Source organism: Eschrichtius robustus, chromosome 18 (genome assembly GCF_028021215.1).
Source record: "Eschrichtius robustus isolate mEscRob2 chromosome 18, mEscRob2.pri, whole genome shotgun sequence".
Classification (NCBI taxonomy): domain Eukaryota; kingdom Metazoa; phylum Chordata; class Mammalia; order Artiodactyla; family Eschrichtiidae; genus Eschrichtius; species Eschrichtius robustus.
Window position 1 is genome coordinate 41,637,779 of NC_090841.1, and position 27,812 is coordinate 41,665,590.

Sequence of the window (27,812 nt, forward strand, 5' to 3'; positions counted from 1 at the left end):
AATCTCCAGAAACCAATGCTAATGAAATGAAGATATATAATTTACTTGACAGGCTATACAAAATAATCACCACAAAAATGCTCACGAGGTCAGGAGAATAATGCATGACAAAGTGAGAATTTCAACAAAGAGATAGATAATTTAAATAGTACCAAATGGAGATCATAGAGAAGAAGAAAACTATAATAAATGAACTCACTACAGGAGTTCAACAACAGGTTAGATCAAGCAGAAGAAAAGATGAGCAAACTCAAAGACATGTCATTGGAAGTTATTCAGACAGAAGAAAAAGAAATGAAAAAGACTGGAGGAAACCTAAGGGACTTATGAGATACCATCAGGGAGAAATATACACAATTATGGGAGTTTCAGAAGGAGAAGAGAGAGAGAAAGGACTGGGAAGCTTTAAAAGAAATAATGGCTAAAAACTTCCCAATTTGGGGGAAGGAATTGGACATCTAGATCCAGGAAGCTCAAACAATCTAAAAAAAAAAATGAACCCAAAGAGATACACACTGAGACATTACAATCAAATTGTTAAAAGTCAAAGACAAAGAGACGTTTGAGAGCAACAGTATAAAATTGACTTTTTATGTAAAAGAGAACCTCATAAAATCTCAGCAGATTTTTCAACAGTAACTTTGCAGGGTAGAATGTAATAGAATGACATAATCAAAATGCTGAAAGAAAAACCTGCCAACTAAGAAAAAATAACAGGTAAACCGTCCTTTAAAAATGAAGGAGAGTGTACATGTCAATCCCAAACTCCCTAACTATCCCTTGCCCCCACCCTTACACACTGCTATATTTAAAATGGATAACTTTTACTTTTAAAAGGGCCTACTGAAGAGCACACTGAACTCTGCTCAATATTATGTAACAATCTAAATAGCAAAATAATTTGGAAAAGAATAGATACATGTATATGTATAACTGAATCACTTTGCTATACACCTGAAACTAACACAACATTGTTAATCAACTATACTCCAATATAAAATAAAAAGTTACAAAAAAATAAATTAAAAATGAAGGAGAGATAAAGACTTTCCCAGACAATTAAAAGTTTAGGGAGTTTATGAGAAATCCTAAAGGGAGCTCTTCAAGTTGAAATGAAAGTGTACTTAACAGCAACATGATAGCATGAGAATGTATAAAACTCAATGGTAAAGGTAAATATACAGAAAAATACAGAATATTGTATTATTGTAATGGTACTGTGTAAAGTACTCTTAATTGTGATATAAAAGTTAATTAAAAATACCCATAGCTAAAAATGTTAATGAAAACAATACAAATACATGCAAACTGTGACATCATAGCATGAAATGTGGAGGAGGGGGATGTAAAATGTAGTTTATGTATGTGATTACTGTCGTTAGCCACTTAAAATAGACTGTTAAAACTGTAAGATGTTTTATCTAAGCCTCATGATAACCACAAAGAAAATACCTAGAGTAGATACACAAAAGAAAAGGAGAAAGAAATCAAAGCACATCAATTCTAATACAACAAGAAAAAACAATGGTAGATAACAACAGAGGAAAAGAGGGATAATGAATAACAAGACAAACAGAAACGGTTAACAAAATGGACAAAGGAAAACCTTCTCTATTAATTACTTTAAAGGTAAATGAACTAAACTTTCCAATCAAATGACATAGAGTGAATGGAAACAAACAAACAAACAAACATAAAAACCAAGATCCAATTATAAACTGTCTACAAGAAACTCACTATAGATTTATAGACACAGCTACACTGAAAATGAAGGGATGCAAAATATATTCCCTGGAAATAAAAACCAAAGGAGAGTAAAGGTAGCTGTAGTTAGAGAAAACAGGCTTTATTTCAAACACTGTCACAAAGTAGCAGAAAGGAACATTAGATAATGATAAAAGTGTCAGTTAGCCAGGAAGATATAACATGTATAAATGTATAAGCACTCACGTCAGAGCAGCTAAATATGCAAAACAAGGATTGATAGAACTGAAGGGGAAAATAGATGGCAGTATAAGAATGGTAGAACACTTCAGTACCTCATTCTCAATAATGAATAAAATAAACAGAGGTGGGAAAATCAACAAACAGCAGACTTGAACATTATGGATCACATAAACCTAACAGACACATACAGAGCTTTACCTCCAACAGCAGGAGATGATACATTCTTCTCAAACACAGAAGGAAAATTCTCCAGGGTAGATCACATATTAGGACACAAAATAAGTCTTAAGAAACTTAAGAATATTGAAATAATATCAGGTATTTTTTCTGACTACAATGGAATGAAACTATAAATAAATAGCAGAACGAAAAGTGGAAAATTCACAAACATGTGGAAATTAAATAAGGTATATTTAATGAACTAATCATTCAAGGAAGAAATTGAAAGAGAAATTAGAAAATATTTTGAGTCAAATGAAAATACAATGTACTAAAACTTAAGTGATGCAGCAAAAGCAGTACAAGGACTAAAGTTCATAGCAATAAATATGTACATTAAAGATGAAGATATATTTCAGGTAAACAACCTAATTTATACCTCAAGGAACTAGAAAAAGAACAAACTAAGTCCAAAGTTAGAAAGAAATAACAAAGATCAAAGTGAAAATAAATGAAAAAGAGACTAAAAGACAATAGAAAAGATAAATAAAATTAAACACTTTGTCTTTGAAAAGATAAACAAAGTAGACAAACCACTAGCTAGACTAGCCAAGAAAGAAAGAGAGAAGACTCAAATAAATAAAATTATAAATGAAAGAGAAGACACTCCAATTGATACCATTGAAATACAAAGGATCATAAGAGACTACTTTGCACAACTATATGCCAACAAATTTGACAACTTAAAAGAAATACAGATTACCAACTAACACATGAAAGAATGCTCAACATCACTAAACATTAGAGAAATGCAAGTCAAAACTACAGTGAGGTATCACCTCACACCAGTCAGAATGGCCATCATCAAAAAATCTACAAACAATAAATGCTGGAGAGGGTGTAGAGATAAGGGAACCCTCTTGCACTGTTGGTGGGAATGTAAATTGAAACAGCCACTATGGAGAACATTATGGAGGTTCCTTAAAAAACTAAAAATAGAATTACCATATGACCCAGCAATTCCACTACTGGGCATATATACTGAGAAAACCATAATTCAAAAAGAGTCATGTACCACAATGTTCATTGCAGCTCTATTTACAATAGCCAGGACATGGAAGCAACCTAAGTGTCCATCGACAAATGAATGGATAAAGAAGATGTGGCACATATATACAATGGGATATTATTCAGCCATAAAAAGAAACGAAATTGAGTTATTTGTAGTGAGATTGATGGACCTAGAGTGTGTCATACAGAGTGAAGTAAGTCAGAAAGAGAAAAACAAATACCGTATGCTAACACATATATATGAAAGCTTAAAAAAAAAAGTTTCTAAAGAACCCAGGGGCAGGATAGGAACAGAGATGCAGATATAGAGAATGGACTTGAGCACATGGGGAGGGGGAAAGGTAAGTTGAGATGAAGCGAGAGAGTGGCATGGATTCATAAATACTACTAAATGTAAAATAGATAGCTAGTGGGAAGCAGCCGCATAGCACAGGGAGATCAGCTCAGTGCTTTGTGTCCACCTAGAGGGGTGGGATAGGGAGGGTGGGAGGGAGATACAAGAGGGAGGAGATATGGGGATGTATGTATATGTATAGCTGATTCACTTTGTTATACAGCAGAAACTAACACACCATTGTAAAGCAATTATACTCCAATAAAGGTGTTAAAAAATAAGATGGTACAATACACTATTTAATCTAATACATGAGTATTTTTCAGTATAACATCACAGGTCAGACCTCATCAACATGTCCTCTCTGTGTAGCTTAATTATTTATATATGCTATACAAGAAGAAATAGATAGCAAGGAGTATAAACACACTGTTTGAGTGGTTTTGGGGGGTTAAGGGTGGAAAGGGAGAAATAGGCTGCTAATTATCAAATTTAAGAAAAAGAAGTGACAGCTTGAATATTCTGACTTTGGCTGGTGTTTTGTTAGAGGTGTTTTGCTGTTTGCTGGTGTTTTGTTCGAGGGCTTTGTTTGCTTCCCACTTGCTATCTACTTTACATTTGGTACTGTATATATGTCCATGTCACTGTCTCACTTCATCTCAGCTTACATTTATCCCTTCCCGTGTCCTCAAGTCCATTCTCTATGTCTACGTCTTTATTCCTGTCCTGCTCCTAGGTTCTTCAGAACCTTTTTTTTTTTTTTTAAATTCCATATATGTGTTAGCATATGGTATTTGTTTTTCCCTTTCTGACTTACTTCACTCTATATGACAGAGTCTAGGTCCATCCACCTCACTACAAAAAAACTCAATTTTGTTTCTTTTATGGCTGAGTAATATTCCATTGTATATATGTGCCACATCTTTATCTATTCATCTGTCGCTGGACACTTTGGTTGCTTCCATGTCCTGGCTATTGTAAATAGAGCTGCAATGAACATTGTGGTACATGACTCTTTTTGAATTATGGTTTTCTCAGGGTATATGCCCAGTAGTGGGATTGATGGGTCGTATGGTAGTTCTATTTTTAGTTTTTTAAGAAACCTTCCTACTGTTTCCATAGTGGCTGTATCAATTTACATTCCCACCAACAGTGCAAGAGGGTTCCCTTTTCTCCATACCCTCTCCTGCATTTATTGTCTGTAGATTTTTTGATGATGGCCATTCTGACTGGTGTGAGGTGATACCTCATTGTAGTTTTGATTTGCATTTCTGTAATGATTAGTGATGTTGAGCAGCCTTTCATGTGTTTGTTGGCAACCTGCATATCTTTGGAGAAATGTCTGTTTAGGTCTTCTGCCCACTTTAAGATTGGGTTGTTTGTTTTTTTCATATTGAGGTGCATGAGCTGCTTGTATATTTTGGAGATTATTCCTTTGTCCATTGCTTCGTTGGCAAATATTTTCAACCCATTCTGAGGTTGTCTTTTTGTCTTGTTCACTGTTTCCTTTGCTGTGCAAAAGGTTTTAAGTTTTATTAGGTCACATTTGTTTATTTTTGGGTTTATGTCCATTTCCCTAGGAGGTGGGTCAAAAAGGATCTTGCTGTGATTTATGTATAGTGTCTTCTGCCTATGTTTTCCTCTAAGAATTTTATAGGGTTTGGCCTTACATTTAGGTCTTGAATCCATTTTGTTTATTTTTGTGTATAGTGTTAGGTAGTGCTCTAATTTCATTCTTTTACATGTAGCTGTCCTGTTATCCTGGCACCACTTATTGAAGAGACTGTCTTTTCTCCACTGTATATTCTTGCCTCCTTTATCAAAGATAAGGTGACCATATGTGCATGGGTTTATCTCTGGGCTTTCTATCCTGTTCCATTGATCTATGTTTCTGTTTTTGTGCCAGTACCATTCTGTCTTGATTACTGTAGGTTTGTAGTATTGTCTGAAGTCAGGGAGCCTGATTCTTCCAACTCCATTTTTCTTTCTCAAGATTGCTTTTTCTATTCAGGGTCTTTTGTGTTTCCATAGAAATTGTGAAATATTTTGTTCTAGTTCTGTGAAAAATGCCAGTGGTAGTTTGATAGGGATTGCATTGAATCTGTAGATTGGTTTGGGTAGTAGAGTCATTTTCACAATATTGATTCTTCCAGTATAAGAACATGGTATATCTCTCCATCTATTTGTATCATCTTTAATTTCTTTCATCAGTGTCTTACAGTTTTCTGCATACAGGTCTTTTGTCCCCACAGGTAGGTTTATTCCTGGGTATTTTATTCTTATTGTGGCAATGGTAAATGGGAGTGTTTCCTTAATTTCTCTTTCAGATTTTTCATTAGTGTATAGGAATGCAAGAGATTTCTATGCATTATTTTTTTACCTGCTACTTTATCAAATTCATTGATTAGCTCTGGTAGTTTTCTGGTAGCATGTTTAGGATTCTCTATGTATAGTATCATGTCATCTGCAAACAGTGACAGTTTTTCTTCTTCTTTTCTGACTTGGATTCCTTTTATTTCTTTTTCTCGTCTGATTGCTGTGTCCAAAACTTCCAAAACTATGTTGAATAGCAGTGGTGAGAGTGGGCAACCTAGTCTTCTTCCTGATCTTAGTGGAAATGGTTTCATTTTTTCACAAAGGAGATGATGTTTGCTGTGGGTTTGTCATATATGGCCTTTATTATATTGAGGTAAGTTCCCTCTATGCTTACTTTCTGGAGGGTATTTGTCATAAATGGGTGTTGAATTTTGTTGAAAGGTTTTCTGCATCTATTGAGATGATCATATGGTTTTTCCCCTTCAATTTGTTAATATGGTTTATCAAATTGATTGATTTGTGGATATTGAAGAATCCTTGCATCCCTGGGATAAATCCCACTTGATCATGGTGAGTGATACTTTTAATGTATTGTTGGAATCAGTTTGCTAGTATTTTGTTGAGGATTTTTGCATCTGTATTCATCAATGATATGGCGCGTAATTTTCCTTTTTTGTAACATCTTTGGTTTTGATATCAGGGTGATAGTGGCCTCATAGAATGAGTTTGGGAGTGTTTCTCCCTTTGCTATAATTTGGAAGAGTTTGAGAAGGATAGGTGTTAGCTATTCTCTAAATGTTTGATAGAATTCGCCTGTGAAGCCGTCTGGTCCTGGGTTTTTGTTTCTTCGAAGATTTTTAATCACAGTTTCAATTTCAGTGCTTGTGATTGGTCTCTTTATATTTTCTATTTCTTCTGGTTCAGTCTTGGAAGGTTGTGTTTTTGTAAGAAAGAATTTGTCCATTTCTTCCAGGTTGTCAATTTTATTGGCATATAGTTACTTGTAGTAATCTCTCATGATCCTTTGTATTTCTACACTTCAGTTGTTACTTCTCCTTTTTCATTTCTAATTCTGTTGATTTGAGTCTTCTCCCTTTTTTTTCCTGATGAGTCTGGCTAGTGCTTTATCAATTTTATTTATCTTCTCAAAGAGCCAGCTTTTAGTTTTATTGATCTTTGCTATTGTGTTCTTCACTTCTTTTTCATTTATTTCTGATCTGACATTTATTATTTCCTTCTGCCAACTTTGGGGATGTTTTTTTTCTTCTTTCTCTAATTGCTTTAGTTGTAAGGTTAGGTTGTTTATTTGAGAGTTCTCTTGTTTCTCGAGGTAGGATTGTATTGCTCTAAACTTCCTTCTTAGAACTGTTTTTTCTGCATCCCATAGGTTTTGGGTCATCGTGTTTTCATTGTCATTTTTTTCTAAGTGTTTTTTGATTTCCTCTTTGATTTCTTCTGTGATCTCTGGTTATTTAGTAGTGTATTGTTTAGCCTCCATATGTTTTTACTTTTTACAGATTTTTTTCCTGTCATCAATATCTAGTCTCATAGCATTGTGGTTGGAAAAGATACTTAATATGATTTCAATTTTCTTAAATTTATCAAGGCTTGTTTTGTGACCCAAGATATGATCTATCCTAGAGAATGTTCCATGAGAACTTGAGAAGAAAGTGTATTTTGTTGTTTTTGGATGCAATGTCCTATAAATATCAATTAAGTCCATCTTGTTTAATGTATCATTTAAAGCTTGTGTTTCCTTATTTATTTTCATTTTGGATGATCTGTCCATTGGTGAAAGTGGGGTGTTAAAGTCCCCTACTTTGATTGTGTTACTGTCGATTTCCCCTTTTACAGCTGTTAGCATTTGCCTTATGTATTGAGGTGCTCCTGTGTTGGGTGCATAAATATTTACAATTGTTGTATCTTCTTCTTGGATTGGTCCCTTGATCATTAGGTAGTGTCCTTCTTTGTCTCTTGTAATAGTCTTAATTTTAAAGTCTATTTTGTCTGTGATATGAGAATTACCTGTCCAGCTTTCTTTTTTTTTTTTTTTTTTTCAGCTTTCTTTTGATTTCCATTTGCATGGAATATCTTTTTCTATCTCCTCAGTTTCAGTCTGTATGTTTCCCTAGGTCTGAAGTGGGTCTCTTGTAGACAGCATATATATGGGTCTTGTTTTTGTATCCATTCAGCCAGTCTATGTCTTTTGGTTGGAGCATTTAACATACTTACATTTAAGGTAATGATCGATCTGTATGTTCCTATTACCACTTTCTTAATTGTCTTAGGTTTGTTATTGTAGGTCTTTTCCATCTCTTGTGTTTCCTGCATAGAGAATTTCCTTTAGCATTTGTTGTAAAGCTGGTTTTGTGGTGCTGAATTTTCTTACCTTTGCTTGTCTGTAAAGGTTTTATTTTCTCTGTTGAATCTGAATGAGATCCTTGCTGGGTAGCGTAATCTTGGTTGTAGGTTTTTCCATTTCATCACTTTAAATATGTCCTGCCACTCCCTTCTGGCTTGCAGAGTTTCTGCTTAAAGATCAGCTGTTAATCTTATGGGGATTCCATTGTGCGTTATTTGTTGCTTTTCCCTTGCTGCTTTTAATATTTTTTCTTTGTATTTAATTTTTGATAGTTTGTTTAATATGTATATTGGCATGTTTCTCCTTGGATTTATCATTTATGGGACTCTGCACTTCCTGGACTTGATTGACTATTTCTTATCCCATATTAGGGAAGTTTTCAACTATAATCTCTTCAAATATTTTCTCAGTCCCTTTCTTTTTCTCTCTTCTTCTGTGACCCCTATAATTCGAATGTTGGTGTGTTTAATGTTGTCCCAGTAGTCTCTGAGGCTGTCCTCAATTCTTTGCATTCTTTTTTCTTTATTCTGCTCTGCAGTAGTTATTTCGGCTATTTTTTCTTCCAGGTCACTTATGTGTTCTTCTGCCTCAGTTATTCTGCTATTGATTCCTTGTAGAGAATTTTTAATTTCATTTATTGTGTTCTTCATCACTGTTTGTTTGCTCTTTAGTTCTTCTATGTCCTTGTTAAACATTCCTTGTATTTTCTCCATTCTATTTCCAAGATTTTGGATCTTCTTTACTATCATTACTCTGAATTCTTTTTCAGGTAGATTGCCTATTTCCTCTTCATTTGCTTGGTCTGGTGTGTTTTTACTTACTCCTTTCTCCTTCATCTGCTTCATATTTCTCTTTCTTCTCATTTTGCTTACTTTACTCTGTTTGGGGTCTCCTTTTTGCAGGCTGCAGGTTCGTAGTTCCCATTGTTTTTGTTATCTGCTCCCAGTGGGTAAGGTTGGTTCAGTGGGTGTATAGGCTTCCTGGTGGAGAGGACTGGTGCCTGCATTCTGGTTGATGAGGCTGGATCTTGTCTTTCTCGTGGGCAGGACCGCTTCCAGTGTTGTGTTTTGGTGTGTCTGTGAAGTTATTATGATTTTAGGCTGCCTCTCTGCTAATAGGTGGAGTTGTGTTCCTGTCTTGCTAGTTGTTTGGCATGAGGTGTCCAACACTGGAGCTTCCTGGTCCTTGAGTGGCACTGGGTCTTAGCATTGAGACAGAGATCTCTGGAGAGTTCTTGCCAATTGATATTACGTGTGGCCGGGAGGTCTCTGGGGTTCCAATGTCCTGAACTCGGCTCTCCCACCTCAGAGGCTAAGGCCTTACACCCGGCCAGAGCACCAATACCCTGTCAGCCACACGGTCAGGCATAAGCAAGGCAAGGGATATCCTGGGCAAGGGGTCCCACCAGGTCACACAGACTCCTGGACTCTCTGATGTCCTTTTATTCCTTTGCACTTAGTCTTGTTTCACTTGCTCATAGGGAGCTGCATGAAGAGACGTCATGTTCCATCTTAAGAAATGGTTTAAGTAAAACTAGTGACTGAGGATAAGCCTTCTATATATAGGTAATGCAAGACTTGTACAATATATACACTTGTAAAACAAAATAATAATATATTTATTTAAAGAAAGAAGGATAATAAAAGCCAAAATTAACTAAGGGACCAACAATTAAGAACCAATAATTTTAAGTTGTTAAAAATGGCTTTTTTAATTTGTGGATTTTTATTTTTAAAAAGTAGTTTTTTTCAATTATAGTCACATACATAACACTGTGAAAGTATTGTGAGATATTAAAACATACTTGTGCAATATGAGTAATGTCTGATTGACAAGCAGGTACTAGAAACTATATTTTTTTAATGAACATTTACCTCTGGAATCAAACATACAAAATGACAGGTAAATTGCTATTCCCTTTTCAATCCTGAAGATATGAACTATGAACTATTATAGATATATATATATGGATAAATGAATAGATATGGATATAGACATAGATATATGGAGGTAGATAAATGAACAGAAATCCTAAAGATACAGAAATTAAAGTTTTCAGGACCTTAAAAAATCCAGGTAAAACATAAATAGCAAAACATAAACCCAAATCCAGCTCTTTCAATATCCAACCTCAACTTTTATCTACAATGTTGTATTTCCTGAGTTAACAGAGAGTGAAGAGTCAGTAATAGTAGTATTCCATAGCTTCTTTATTAGTTACGGATTTGTCTTCCAGGCATAGTCTCATTTTTATTGGGCAAGAGGAATTAGAAACCACAGGCTTCAATCTTGATGCTGCTTTCCCTGTATTTGGTAAATGTTTTTAAGTAACAGTGATATAAGGTTTTATTGATAATAATTGTAAAGACTGTTACATGTAGCTGTTTCTGTGTTTATTGTTAACATAAAAATGTTATTCAACATAATATTTAGTATCCTCAATATATATAAATTTCCACTATAAAACTTGTTTCATGAGAATTTTTTTTAGATATACTTTGATTTTGGAAAATGTAAGTATGTAACAGGATCATGTATTGCAGTCCATTTGGTTATCAAAAATCTTAATACCAAATTTGGGGTTTTTTTCAGAGAAAAAAGTTTTGTCCATAAAAATTTGCACATTTGTTTTCCATGTTAACCTTGATTTTTTGTTTCTATTCCTTACAATTTTTTTCTTACAAGTGTATTTTAAGTCATGTAAAAGAGTTATCTGTGTAAATATGTGTAGAATAGGTTATAATATATGAAATACATACATAAATGAATGTTTAAAAATGAAGAAATCTGTATTGCACTGGAAGTTTGTACCTCTTAATCTCCCTCACCTATTTCTCTCCTCTCCCTCCCCCTCTCCTTTCTGGCAACCACTTGTTTTCTCTCTGTATCTATGACTCTGTTTCTGTTTTGTTATGTTTGTTATTTTTGTTTCTATTCCACATATAATTAAAATCATAAAGTATTTGTCTTTCTCTATCTGACTTATTTCACTTAGCATAATACCCTCTAGGTCCATCCATGTTGTTGTAAATTGAAACATTTCATTCTTTGTATGGATGAGTACAATTCCATTTATTTATATGCCATATCTTCTTTATCCATTCACACAGGTTGCTTCCACATCTTGACAATTGTAAATAATGCTGCAATGAACATGGGGGTACATATATATTTTTGAATTAGCGTTTTCAATTTCTTCATACCCAGGAGTGGAATTGCTGGATTGTATGGTAGCTCTGTTTTTAATATTTTGGGGAATCTCCATGCTGTTTTTCATAATGGCTGCATCAATTTACATTCCCACCAACAGTACACTAGCGTTCTCTTTTCTCCACATCCTCGCCAACACTTGTTGTCTTTTTGACAATAGCCATTCTGACAGGTGTGAGGTGATATCTCATTGTGGTTTAGATTTGCATTTCCCTGATGATTAGTAATGTTAGCATCTTTTCATGTGCCTGTTGGCCATCTCTATGTTTTCTTTGGAAAAATGTCTATTTATATTCTCTGCCCATTTTTTAATTGGGTTATTCACTTTTTTGATGAGTTGTATGAGTTCTTTCATATTTTGAATATTAACCCTTCATCTGATATAGCATTGGCAAATATCTTCTCCCATTCAGTAAGTGATCTTTTTGTTTTGTTGACAGTTTCCTTCACTGTGTGAAAACTTTTTAGTTTGCTGTAGTCCTATTTGTTTATTTTTGTTTCTGTTTCCCTTTCCTGAGGAGACATAACCAAAGAAATTTACTAAGACCAATGTCAAAAAGCATACTGCCTAAGTTTTCTTCTAGAAGTTTTATGGTTTTAGGTCTTACATGTAAGTATTTAGTTCATTTTGTATTTATGAGAAAGTAACTCAGTGTATAACATGTACAGTGGGTAATATCTTTTTATTGTGGCAGATGGTAACTATAGTTATGGTGGTGATCATTTTGAAATGTATAGAAATATCAAGTCACTACATTGTGTAACAGGAACTAACATAGTGTTGTAGATCCATTATACTTCAAAAACGCTCAAAAAAAAAAAAAAAAACTGAAGAAAAAAAGATCAGATTTGTGGTTACCAGAAGTGGAGGTTCGGGGACAGGGTACTGGACAAGGTTATAAACTTCCAGTTATAAGATGAATAAGGACTATGGAGGTAATGTACAGCATGATAAATATCATTAACTCTGCTGCATTTTATATATGAAACATGTAAATCCTAAAAGTTGTCAACACAAGGAAAATATATTTTTTCTATTTCTTTAATATTGTATCCATATGAGATAATGGCTGTTCACTAAACTTGTTGTAGTAATCATTTCATGATGTATATAAATCAAATCAATATGCTGTACACCTTAAACTTATACAGTGCTGTATGTCAATTTCATCTCAATACAATTGGAAGAAAAAAAAGAGGAAGAAATCTGGACCAAGAAAATTGTGATATATAAATTTAAAAATAATATTCAATTGTAATTTTATATTTCCATACTATTTAAAAATATCTATTTAATAAATAGCATCTCATGATCTGGAAAATATGCTTTGTAGTGGAATATGTAATGATCAGGAACCTGTGGTGTCCAGGGAAATTTAAATTATTTTAGTGTCATTTAAGGACAAAGTTTGACAATAAGTAAATACATTCATATGAGTGTAATTAAAGGCATATCTATATAAATCAAAAAAATTGTATCTGAGAAATAAAGAGTGGTTAAAGCTACATAAACTGCAAATTTCTATATAAATTACTTGGCATTCATTTTTTGTTAAATATTTAATATTTCTAGAGTGGGTTCCTACGTATGCATCTGTCATCTTGCTTTTCTCTATAGAAAAAGTGGAGCAGATGGGGACAGAGAGACAATATAAAGATCATTCTTTTTCCTGAATGTGAATTCACTAAATATTTAGGATCTTGGCAGCAGCAGTCGTGTGCCATATCCAGAATGACAGTTCTATAATCTCTCCATCTATAGAAGATAGCTGTTTTATGTATTGAGATACTTCTTCCATTTTTTTACACACACACATTGTAAACTTGAGGCATACATGTGCGTGTGTGTGTGTGTGTGTGTGTGTGTGGACATATGTGCATTTATTTGTATATATGTATGTGTATTCAAATTTTCTCAATTAACATTCTGTCACAAATATCTTCCATATGTAACATTCCATTATATTAATATCCATAATATATTTAACTATGAATTATTAAACATTCATTTTTTTACTATTCAACTGTAAGATGAACATTAATCTTTGCCTCATACCTAATGACATTTTTAACGTAAATAGTTAATATTCAGTTACTGAGGTCATGAAAATAACAACATATTAAGGGTCTTGATTCTTATTGAAATTTGGTATGTGTATGTACACATACATAAAGAAAAGTAGGAAAACCAACATGTCTCAGAAACAAGCATATTTTAGCAGCTTTTCTTTTAGATGGTAAGACTAAAATTGGCTGGATGATCATATATAGAATTCATACAAGTCACTCCAATAATTTTATAAGTACATAAGTAAATGAACAAAGCTTTAAAAGCTTAAATATAAAATGGATCGCAAGACTAAACACAAGCAACCATTGAGGCAAATTGCACATGCTACAGAGGATTTTCTTTTCCTACAGTGGAATCAAATTTCCTTGGCTATAACTTGTTGCTGATTTTAGAGACTCTTCAAGTGACATTAGTAGCTACAATTTAAACCTTTAAAAAATAAACTTTAACTTGTATGTTCAAAAGTATTGTGAAATGAAGTAGTAATAAAGAATGATAATAATTAACCACAGTTAAAATATATTTATTTGGGCACAGCTAGAAGAAATTGAGAGAATCCCTGTCCTTGTTCATTCCACGTTATCTAAGTAAAAATACATATCTGGCTGTTGAATATCTATTTATATAAAGGTTCATTCCAAAGTAGATTAAAAAGTGTCCATCAGGGTATAGATACCTCAAATTTTCAGAATAACCTCATACTCTATGAAACTCAGATTTAAAGCCGACCAAAAAACCTTATATTATTATTTTACATGTATCTGAAAAGGAAAAATTGCTTTAGAAATGAAGGGTTCTCTTGAAGACTGGGAGGGATTGTCCTGGTGTCCATATCCAACCACACTTCCTGACACCTAGTAAATACTAAATTTCTACTAGTAGAAATATTCAGACTCTTTAGTGTCTTTTTAAAAGTATCTTCTTTTTAATATTAAGCTGCATGAGCTGTTTGTATATTTTGGAGATTGATACCTTATCAGTCGCTTCATTTGCAAATATTTTCTCCCATTCTGTGTGTTGTCGTTTCATTTTGTTTATGGTGTCCTTTGCTGTGTAAAAGCTTTTAAGTTTAATTAGGTCCCTTTTATTTATTTTTGTTTTTATTTTCATTACTCTAGGAGGCGGAACAAAAAAGATCTTGCTGCGATTAATGTCAGAGAGTGTTCTGCATATGTTTTCCTCTAAGAGTTTTATAGTATCCAGTCTTACATGTAAGTCCTTAATCCATTTTGAGTTAATTTTTGTGTATGGTGTTAGAGAAGTTCTAACTTCAGTCTTTTACATGTAGCTGTCCAGTTTTCTCCAAAGAAGACATACAGATGACCAAAAAGCACATGAAAAGATACTTAGCATCACTAATTATCAGAGAAATGCAAATCAAAATTACAATGAGGTATCACCTCACACCAGTCAGAATGGACATCATCAAAAAATCTACAAACAATTAATGCTGGAGAGGGTGTGAAGAAAAGGGAACACTCCTACACTGTTGGTAGGAATGTAAATTGGTACAGCCACTATGAAGAACAGTATGGAGGTTCCTTAAAAAACTAAAAATAGAGCTACCATATGATCCAGCAATCCCAAGGCATATATCCAGAGAAAACCATAATTCAAAAAGATACATGCACCCCAATGTTCATTGCAGCACTATTTACAATAACCAGGACATGGAAGCAACCTAAATGTCCATTGATGGATGAATGGATAAAGAAGGTATGGTACATATATACAATGGAATATTGCTCAGCCTTAAAAAAGAATGAAATAAAGCCATTTGCAAGGACATGGGTGGACCTAGAGATTGTCATACTTAGTGAAGTAAGTCAGACAAAAAAAGACAAATATCATATGATATCATTTATATGTGGAATCAAACAAAAATGGTACAAATGAACTTATTTACAAAACAGAAATTGTCACAGATGTAGAAAACAAACTTATGGTTACCAGGGAAGAAGGGGGAGAGGGATAAATTGGGAGATTGGGATTAACATATACACACTACTGTATATGAAATAGATAACTAATAAGAACCTACTGTATAGTATACGGAACCCTACTCAATACTCTGTAATGACCTATATGGGAAAAGAATCTAAAAAAGAGTGGATATATGTATATGTATAACTGATTCACTTTGCTGTATAGCAGAAACTAACACAACATTGTATATCAACCATACTCCAATAAAAATTAATAATAATAAAAAGATAAAAAAAATAAAAGTATCTTCTACCATTACAAATGAATTGTCTTACAGAACTCAATTATTTGTACTGTGTGCTGTTTGAAACAGGAATTCTAGAACATAGACTTTCCTGGGAAAACTGCATCGCAAAGTTCTGGCCCTTCAAAATTCAGAGTAGACTTGTCACTTAAGGGCAAGCCTAAAGCATACCGTGCACGTGCACGCATGTGCGCGTGCACACACACACACACACACTTTAGGAGCAGGTTAAGAAAGAAATGCTAAATGCATTATCTAAGCAACTTCACAGTAACATCAGGTTATGCCTTGATTTATCTGAACAAATAATGTTGGTCCTCAATACACATTATTAAGTACATAAAAATGAAAATTTAATTGCTATAAATTATTATTCTCCCTAAAGTTCTTGTCAGTATTCTCTTTTGTTTCTCATCAAGAGGAAATAATTTGGCAACTACCTATAGTTCGCTATGGCTTGCTAACAAAAAACTGTACTGGTGTCTAACTGCATTTATACACAAGGCACATCTATGTAGCCATGTAATGGGAAGAAGAAATGCATGTTATCACTTGTGGCTTTTAGACTGGGTATCAGCTAAGAACATGCTTTTCTTTGTGAGGAGGAGATTCAACTTACTCCTCTACCCCTATAAATGACCTTGATTATCAAAGAGTACAAAGAAGATACTCACCCATAGGGGACATATATTGTTATCAGTGTTTTCAGGGTCATTATCTAGGGCATATTAATACTCTGACTACTTAAGAATCTCATATCTATGAGATTCTAATTATCCAAGCTTCACATCCATTGGTTTTTTATACCATAGGTGAATTCCTTTCAGAATTGTCAAATTACATCAAGATATATATTCAACAAATAATTATTAATTACCTATTATGTAGAGGCACTTTATGTGAACATGAAGATTAATAAACCATTGCCTCTTCCTTCCCTCAAGGAACTCAATGTAGACCTGAATGAGACAAATAATGCATAATTAACAAAAGAGAAATGTGCGATAACTCAACAGATCTGTTAGCTAATGTTGGTCCTCAATACACATTATTAAGTGTGTTAATTAAGTATTAATATGCTAGCTAACTCAACAGATAAGAAATGAATCTGGTCAACTCAGAACAAATGCCACTTAATGACATCTACCACCCGCCAAGACAGCATTTTTTTTTGATCCAGAATTATTTGATCTATTTTTGATAAAGCTTTGCTGAATACAGGAACATTTTGGTATTAATTACTCCATTGAATTCGTTACTTTAGAAATATGTCTATGTAAATGGTGTGCTGGGAAATATACTTTACTCTCTATTCACTCTCTGAAGTAGTCATTCATGGTTCATTTTACCACTCCAGGGTTCAAGTTCTCTTACCTGAAAATGAGAATGCAAATCACTTCACAGATATAGAGCTTGGCATCAATGCTACTTTTAAAAATCTCATGATTCATTAAAACACTTTAGAGTCTCTGTACCCCAAACCTCCATTAGGTGCTTAAGTGCTACCAAAGATTTATCAACAAGTACTCATGCACCACTCACAGGAAACACTTGCACTGTGAAGGGCATGTGCTAACGTAGTACATGCCAAATGTACAGAGCTTTAAATAATTACGATGTGCACACTTAAAACAGATCACCATTGTTGGATATAGTTAAGTACCACCAATTTTGAATGTGCACTTAACGTCTATGCACATATTTTCCCTGCAAAACTGATAGAATTTCATAATGATATTAAAAAACATTTTTCCACCAAAATTGTTTCACTGAGAGGTAACTAAATAGGAAACACATAATTAAAAAAGTAATAAAAATACAAGACATGTAATAGCTATGTATTTTAATACTGAAAATGCTGTATATATAGATATCAGTGGATGTATATGTGGTTGTTTTAACTAATAGTTTAAATATTTGAACTAATGTGTAATCTTAGTAAAAACACCTACAAAGATACAAAACTCTTGCTAGAAGTCAATACAAAACTTAAAATGAAACTAATTGGACCGTGTGGAATATATAAGAAAGATTGATCAAACTTTGTCAAAACTTTAAATGTCATCTCAAAACCACCTTGAGTTTTTCATGAATTTAATGCACATGTATTGCTAATACACCTATAAAGCTTTTCCAACTCCTAAACTAGATGATTTTACTTTTATGTGTGTAATGAACTAAAGTAGAACTACTTAAATGATGAATCAGTATGTTTCTATAGTTATAAAAGTAGTTCTGGTGCTCTTTCCCAATATTAGCATCTACTAAGAAGTACAGTATATTGAAATTGTGGGCTTTTTTTCTCTCTTTAGGATATGAAGAAGAGATTCAGTGAGCCTCATCCTGCAATTAGAGAAAAGAGGGCCCACATATTAATGATGTACACCTCACAAGCTATCTATGTATCAGGCATGTTGTTCATATAGGGGAAAAAGAAGATTGAAATAAATTTACAAATGATTGAGAAACCAACATGTAAAGCTTTTTAAAAAATCTTGATTTTATGAATATATATGAAACTGAATTTTCCAAAGTATATGCATGAATGGGATATGAAGGTGATATTTTTAAGGTCTGAGCTGTAGAATACTTTAACCAAATATTCTAATCCCACATAAAACACCTTATTACTAACAAATCTAGAATAGCTATTTGAGTCAGCATTACAACTGGCTTTGTAGAAAGGTAATCACTGCATTGCTTATCTACCTTTTATAGATTTCTTTCTATTGTCTTGTTACATGAAAAACAAAAATGTAATCCTGTCACACTTGAAATCGAATTGATAAATTAATTGGAAAATTTATAATTTTGAGAAAAAAGTCTAAACAATTGTTGCGTATTACTTAAATGTGTTCTTTTCAATTTGAACCCCCTTTCCAGAAGCAATGCTATAGATGACCATTTTGATCTTTAATGTCCAAAGTTTTTAGAGGTTTTAGTAGTTAATGAAATTGCCATTACAGAAGAAAACCTGATGAAAAACAGAAGGTAGAAGTTCTGCAAAATACTAGATACTAATAGATAAATGAAATTCTAATTTTTAAAAATAATTGTTTATCTCACTTATGGCTGTTCTAATGTAAGTTATCACAGAGTTTTATTAATTTGGGCTCATTGATGTCTTATTCTTCTGGGGCATTGTGGAACCAACAGACGAACTTGGCTTTCTATTCTTTGCTATGGACTCTCAAATTTTTTTTTCCCTGTAAACTGTTTATAAGAATTACATTTACACACTCCTGTCTTTGACATTCTCCACTAATACAAGTAATTCTCAACAAAGGAGGGAATGAATTGCTTTATAATTTAATACCTTCCACATTTCCATTCCCATCCCCATCCTTGAAAATAAACCTCAGTAAGAACTGGCTGAATCACATCCCCTTTAAGTCTTTACTTTGTAAAATATGGCTTTGGACCAGTATGGTGCATTGCATCAGAGTTTGTTAAAATTGTAGAGTCTAGGTCCTTATTCAAATCTGCTTAATTATTAGGGCTAAGTGTCAATCTTCCTTGGTCAAATCAACTGTGACAAGTATTCCAGGATCAAATGAGACAAAGCATGCCAGTGTGTTCCCAAGGAAATATCTGTCTGCTTAGTTCCTAAAGGGTTTGTGCATGAGGTGATATATACCTAGAGTTTCATGGGCCCCTCTCAAATACAATAAATGACTCCAACATATGATGGAACATCATAAGTGCTATAAGAGAATGGTTTACATTTGTTTTGATGCTGAGAAAAGGAAGATATTTACATTTGAGATAGTAAACTCTACTGAGAACTTTTTGAAAACATTAAAAAACTGCACTGAACAAATTATTTTCGCAATGGATGAGTTTTTTTTTTTCAAAATGCAGTGAATAATTACTTAATTATGCAAGTAAAAATAGATTTTTAAAGAGATTGGTGAAAGTTTCAGCTGCTTTTAATATGTGATTTGTTGTACATAATTGATTATTAAAATTGTCAAAATTGTGTCAAAACTAATCAGTTTGAGAAGCACAGTTGAAGGCTGTCAAATAGTAGATAATTTTCTCATCCCTTTATATTCAATGTCCATTCTTGTTTGAGTAAAAGAAGCCCTAAATTCTTATAAATTAAACAAGTATTAATTAATTATACAATGTCGTTCTCTGAAGTCACCATATAAGAAGAGATAACTGAGTTTATTGTGACAACAATAAAGGAGACAACAGGATGAATTTCACACCCAAGACTCTATGATAAGTTACCAAGCTGCTTCTCCCGCTCCCTTTCATTCTGTGCCTACTTCTCCACATGACGCTTGACATTGTTTGGGTGGACCAGACTCTTCTATATCTCATTGCTTTTGTCTATACTGAATCCTGTGACAATATCCTCCTTCTGGCTTCTTCCTTCCCATCCCCAATTTTGGAAGTCTCTTGATCATCTTTTAAGACATTAGCCAAATAAAATTCCTCTACATTTATTTTCTCACAAGTCAAGGCCAACATCTATTGTGTTGCAATATATAGAACTTGGGATATATTATTATTATAGCATTTATCTCATCATATTGTAATACCACTTTACATGCCTGCTTCCCTCACTAGACCAGGTACTTCTCCAGAATAGAGACAATATAGCATCCATTCTGACACTCCATTAGCACAGTGCTTCATAAACAGTGTGCTCTCAATAACACTTTTTGAAGGAAGGAATGAATTTTTCATTGATTAGGCATGAAGATAAATTCTTCCATGTAAAATATTTCTTTTATTCTTTATTGCATGCCTTGTAGCAATGACAACAGCAACAGAAACATCAGACATTTACTGGGACGTGTTTAGTGCTAGGCACTGTGCTACATAGATAGAAAAATATTTTTGTTACCTCAGATAAGACTCAAAGTTGCTATGATATGTCTATGACTGTTCATAGTAACCAGCATTGTCTTGTCCTTATGCTCTTGGGAGGGTTAGGGGTACATCCTTGAAAGACAATGTTCTGAAGTATTCCTGGTTGAAAAAGAGCTGTTAAACACCACTCTTTCCTCTTTCCTATAGTGGGAAATCTTGCTCCTCTGTCCAGTTATTACAGAACATACTTATTAACTCATTGATAGTTTCATGGACATTGCCTAGGTACCCACAGTGTGATAGGTCTTATGCTAGGCTCAACAGCTACCTAGACAAATACCAATAGGCCCCTGCCCTCCGGGGTTTCAGATCTAGTGGGAGAAAGAATAACCCTAGGATAACATCATCTACAAAAATAAAATTTTTACTTACCAGGAATTATTTAAACATCAGCACAAGATTTCTACAAGACTATTTTGTCTTACATTTATAAAGACATTATTCCTGCCGTCAGTGAATATACAGTTTTGTGATGAGGTGTCTAAAAGCAACTAATTTTGCTGTGATCTGATAAATTCTATAGTAGGCCTAAGTGCCTGTAATGACTTTTATACACATAGACTAATTTTAATGCAACATTACTGTAAAAAGATACCACCAAAACTGTATTTCCACTAAGTTTAACATTTATTGATTATTTACAGGCTATTTTCCAAATATTAAAAAAAATATTTTACAGAAAGACTTCAGTTTTAACTTTTTTCTCTTTTTTTCAACAATCAATTCACTCCTGTCTCATATGAGTGGAACATCTTTATTTAAAATTACATTGAGATAAAACGGAATGTTAACTTGTAATTCAAAATGTGACATGACTGGTCTCATTCTAATACTATGTCTAATTATTTTCAAGTGTTTTTAGACTGTTAAAATGGAACTGTCCATTCTGGCATGAATCCTGGCCCAGCAGCAGTATACTGCTCAGGATGCACTCCTGCATGTGGCTCCATCAAATCATATGTTTCTAAAATCTTCAAGGAACACCAATAAAGAGAAAACAATTTATTCCTGAAATCCCTTATCTTGAATATCAGATAATATTCTCATGATTTAGTCACATATTGCTCTATTATTTTTAGTTGTTTTGATCTGATTTGATTTGGACCCTTTTCTTGTTCTTCTGTTTTCTTTATTGTTATTAAAATTTATCTTCCTAATCTAATATTTTTATGGATAAAAATATTGTTTATTAATTTGGTAAACAGAATCCAAAATTCAGTAGTCTTTACCAATTAGCTCAGCTTGTTCAACTTCCAAACAAAGGGAATGAAAATAGGTATTAAAAGGAGATGCGGAAGTGCATGAGGCAGAGGTGACAAAGTTTTGAGGTAGGCTCCCTAACACCTCGCCCCTTTAGGACTGAAGGGCATACTCCTCCAGCTGATGGGAGTTTTGCCTCCAGACAGCTCTCAGCTGACAGTCCTCTTCAGGACTGCCTTGCCTGAATCACATTATCCTCCTCAAAGTCATGTTGGCTTCCCAGGATGGCCTGAAACCAATGGCTGATTCATGTGCAGTTATAGCCACCCGACTCTGTTGCTCTTATTCAGAACAACTCTAAAGGTCCATCCCAGATTCAGAGATCTGAGTGGTCTCTGAGTTATCCGAGGTGGTCACTGAGACTGCATCACAGCCTAACTCTACTGTCTGTCCAATCCTGCTTCCTCCCCTCCCACTCTTCTAGTGTTAAACTCTATCTGTGTGCTAAACTTTCTCCTACTTGCTAATCTCCTCCTCAGTCAGTTTAGAGGGAAATGCTGAGAGGAGCCCTGTCCAGTAAACTCTAAGAGAGGATCAATTGACTTCAATTTTATCTGGAAAAATCTAATTTATTCTATGATTGAATGCCTTGGTGAGGGCACAAACACCATTCTCTGCCAACAACTCCACATAATCTAATGGTTAGTTAAGCATGTGAAGGAAGTTGGTTCTTCTCTCCCCTTACAGATTTTACTTAATCAAACAATGCAAAAGGGATTTACTTAGCAGCTTTTACCTGTAATGTAGGAGAAAAGTGACAGTCATTTGAGAGAAACTTCTAGAGAATTAGTAAAATTCAGGTGCCTATTGTAGGATCACTGCAGATCCACAAAATGAACCAGTGGGCAGAGCTATCATGTTGTTTGTGTTTCTTTCTTCTCCTTCTCTTTAAAAATATGAAATTTATTTTATGTGTCTCTTCCACATTTATTTAATAAAAAGGAGAAGGAAAGTTAGAACTCATGTAAAATCACAGTTCATAAAAATTTAGAGGGGAAGATAATTTTAGGTTACCTCCTTTAGGTCCCCTATTTTTAAAATGAAGGATTTGATAACCTGTAGAGGTAACTTTTAGGGAAGGTATGAGAAGCTGTTTTTCTTTCCCCCCAAATACTGTACTACATTGTCACCAAAGTTTTTGTACACCAATCATTTGTACAAACTGCCTTCAATTATTATATCCTGCATTTTGGTGGGGACCAATACAAGTAAGTAAACAATTACATAGCAGTTTAAGTTCTGTAAGAGAAGTAAGTTCTAGTGTGCCTTTTATAGTTGTAACTAAAATCTACAATAACAATTATGTGTGTGTGTGTATGTGTTGTATTTCAGCTCAAAATCTTATCACTTTTATTATTTCAAGTTTAGGTTTTAGCCTTGCCTGCATGGAACACATGCTACCAATTAAAATTCTTGAATTGCATAGCTGATAATAGAGCTCTCTACCCTAGATAAATATATGCATATATCTAATAATGCATTTAACAGCACATTTTCAGGTGTTAGACATGGTTTTAATAATAAGAATGCAAATGTTATTACTAATATTTCTGAATATAATATATTTAAATATTAATAATGACTAATCATTTTATAATTGCAACAAGGCCTAGCAAGCCATGAAGTAAAGTTGATTAATGCTTTTCTGATGTAGATTGGAAGCACCAAAGAAGTTCATTAATCAGAAGTACTGCATTGCTTGTCATGTTCTATTGCTTAAGTATTCCACGTATTACTTTAGCCACGAAATTTTAAATAAATCTAAATAACATATTGCATTAAATTAATTTACTCCCTAAGGAATTGAGTCTATAGATATCTATAGATACCTATATCTAGAATATCTATAGATATTCTATAGATAACTGTATACCTGAGAATTGAGAATATATTTCCTCAGAGTCATATAACCATTTACAACTCATATTTACATTGCCTGCTGTTGGCCTATTACAAATCATGCAACACACTCTTCTTCAGAATATATCCCTATCCTATGAGAATAGATTGGATACATCATTTAAGCCTCAGAGGGGGAGACACAGTTCATTGTCCCAATGACTATGTGATGTGGCTTTGTAATGTGTCAACCTGCTCTGTGAACTTTAACCTCCAGTATCAGATGTGAAGACAACAACCTTAGAGAGACTCTTAACCAGATCACACAATTGCATAAGGTCAAATCTCTTAATAAGCCCTGCTTCTGTTTGTAAGTTTGTGTTTATACATGCACGTATATAGTCTACTTCTCTGACTGAATCTTCACTGATGCAATTCTCCTGAACAAGTCAAGCAAAAGGGGTTTTGACTCCAGGAAAAGGAAAAGAAATGCAAAAACAGCAATGACAACAGCAACAACAAAAACTCTTTACCTTCATCCTGAAGCTAATCAAAGAAATGTCCTGATAAATCCATCACTAAACTTCACTGATTATCCTGGGAGTATGCTCATTATCACATATGTATAATTTCATATATATTTGCTTTTCTAAAGCAAAGAGCTTCAAACATTATTTTATTGATTTATTTTATTTTATTGAAAACCCCTATTGGTAAATCTAAGGATATATGGAAGAATATGCATGTTTATTCACTTTAAGAATTATTCACATAATTATTCACATTATATTATTCTGTATATCAATATTGCAAAGTGTTTTTTTTTTTCACTTTTAGATACAAGTTAATAGAAATTGAATTTCCAGAATTTTCTCTGTATACCAAATTCTGTCCTGAGAACCCACAAGATCTGGTATGCAGTTTGGGGCAAATTATCATTTACAGACTGTTCTCTAAATGAGTATTCATGTCCCCAACTAAATTCCAGAAGTTGTCCCACCTACTCATTGAGCAACCAAAACACCTCCCATGTCTATATGCTCCCTAGGCTAGCAGTACCTTATCTGGTTGAGATGTTAACACTGACGGAAAGGTCCAGAGGACAGACCGGGGCCTGGCAGTCTGACCATACTTGGCTTGTTATATTTTCCCAGCTGTAGGTATAAGTAGTTGATGGGATTGTTCCAGTTGATAAAAATTTCTCCTTTATTCACAGAATTCTTCAAAAAAAAAACCCCAAACCAAAAACAAACAAACAAAAAAAACAGACACGTTCCTGCATTCATTAACATAATCTATAAATCCAAAAAAAAAAGAGTTCAAGAGTAGATTGTAAGCAAGGACTACAAACTGTTGTTGTTAAAAATTGCAAAATATGATAAAATTCCCAGTGAAACAAGGATAATCTTCATTTTCTAGTTTGTTGTTATAAGATCATGTAAAAACACCAACTTCATTTCCAGCATTATAGGTAAGCTAATTCTTTTCATAAGTTAACCTTTGCCTAAGGGTGTCTTGGTAAAGTTCCAATGCAAATGACTTTTGTATCAACCACATTCAGATCCCAATAGCATAATATGGCCCAAATTCTGGGTTAAGCATGTACAAGAATTTACAACTATGTATATGAAATCGTTTATAAAGTTAACTACCATTTTCTTGTTTAATATGAACAAATCCTAAGTAATGATTATTGATTTTCAAGGTAGACAAGAACATTATATATAATTATCCCACATAAAAAATCAATTTATAAAACCACTATATTTGTAAGCTTAAAAGGTGATTATATTTTGCAGAGTAGTTCCTTATGATGCAGTTCATTCAAACTACTCTTGTATATATTTCTTGCTGCAAATGAGACTTTACTGGTTTATAGAGAAGAAAGAGATGATGACAAGATTTCTAAACTTGAGCCTAAGAGTCATTTCCAAGATATATTTCTACTGTCAGGGTTTATCACCAATTTACATAATTGATGTTTCATCTACAATACCAAAACTTTTTTATACAATATAGATAATTAGCTAGCCTTCACTTCCAGCTTATTATTCCATCCTCCAAGGAGCCTCATGGTATAATGGACAAAATGTCAAGAATAATTAGGAATAACGATGGTGGCAATCATGCTATCAAACAACGCATACCCTGGCCTGATTCTTTTATGCACCATGCTATCAAACGATGCATACCTTGGTCTGATTCTTTTATGCACCATGCTATCAAACGATGCAAACCTTGGCCTGATTCTTTTATGCCTTGCCTTTGAAGAAGATATTTAGATGATTTAAAGCTCTCTCTTAGGCTTTAATTTTTCTTAATGCAAAAAAAAAAATAAGATTCTGAAAAAGTTTCCCTTTATGTTCATATATATGGTACACAAAGCCTCGGTTTATATATTTATTTTCATATTTAAGGTGGTAAAATCAGTTGATCCCAAGCACCCCACAGTTTTTTAGTATCTCTGCATATGTAATTATATGTTATCTTCCACATATATATTTTTAACATCTTTATTGGAGTATAATTGCTTTACAATGTTGTGATAGTTTCTGCTGTATAAAAAAGTGAATCAGCTATATGTATACATATATCCCCATATCCTCTCCCTCTTGCATCTCCCTCCCACCCTTCCTATCCCACCCCTCTACGTGGTCACAAAGCACCAAGCTGATCTCCCTCTGCTATGTAGCTGCTTCCCAATAGCTATCTATTTTACATTTGGTAGCATATATATGTCAAGGCGACTCTCTCACTTCGTCCCAGCTTACTCTTCCCCCTCCCCATGTCCTCAAGTCCATTCTCTACGTTTGTGTCTTTATTACTGTCCTACCCCTAGGTTCATCAGAATCATTTTTTTTTTTTTTTTAGATTCCATATAGGTGTTAGCATATGGTATTTTTTTTCTCTTTCTGGCTTACTTCACTCTGTATGACAGACTCTAGGTCCAAACACCTCACTACAAATAACTCAATTTCCTTTCTTTTTATGGCTGAGTAATATTCCATTGCATATATGTGCCACGTCTTCTTTATCCATTCATCTGTCTATGGATACCTAGGTTGCTTCCATGCCCTGGCTATTGTAACTAGTGCTGTAATGAACATTGGGGTGGATGACTCTTTTTGAATTATGGTTTTCTTAAGGTATATGCCCAATAGTGGGATTGCTGGGTCATATGGTAGTTCTATTTTTATTTTTTTAAGGAACCTCCATACTGTTCTCCATAGTGGCTGTATCAATTTACATTCCCACCAACAGTGCAAGAGGGTTCCCTTTTCTCCACACCCTCTCCAGGATTTATTGTTTGTAGATTTCTTGCTGATGGCCATTCTGACCGGTGTGAGGTGATACCTCATTGTAGTTTTGATTTGCATTTATCTAATGATTCGTGATGTTGAGCATTCTTTCATGTGTTTTTTAGCAATCTATATATATTCTTTTCTTCCACATATTTTGAAAGCTAGTGTAACTATTTATCATGCTGTATGAAGTCAGCAGAAATATTTTTTTGGTCTGGGATTTGATACATTTATCTTTAATGATACCCATACACATTTATTTACTTGTTAGTTAACCTAATATGTGCTCATCCAATACATTCTCCAATAGTGGTTCCTCAAGGTGATTTAGCTGAGGAGAGGAAAACATTGTATACTCTCACATTATCATATTCGGTCTAATTTACAAAGTGCCATTTCTGTCAAATTACATAGAAACCATTTATGCCAATCCCGTCATACACTGTTGAACATGAAGAAACTAGCAACTGCTTTCATTTCAAACTTCAAAAAATTATAAATATAAAAATACATTTAATAATATCACATATGTCAGATATATCATCTGGCATATTAACACTTTTATCTGTACTTTCCTACATTTTGAAAATGTTTACCTCATTATGTTACTAATATAGTTTAATTTTAATTTTAATACAGTCACTCACTGGCTCTGTGAGAGAATACAAAACTCCGTGTCCAACATTAAAGATAAAAGCTCAAAGGATAAGTGATTTATCCAAGGTCAAACAATTGATAAATAAATGTCACTAGAAATAGAAGCCAGGCTTTTCTGAATTTTAGTTATATTGCCCAAACCCTATGCCAATTCCTCTAACAGCATATTA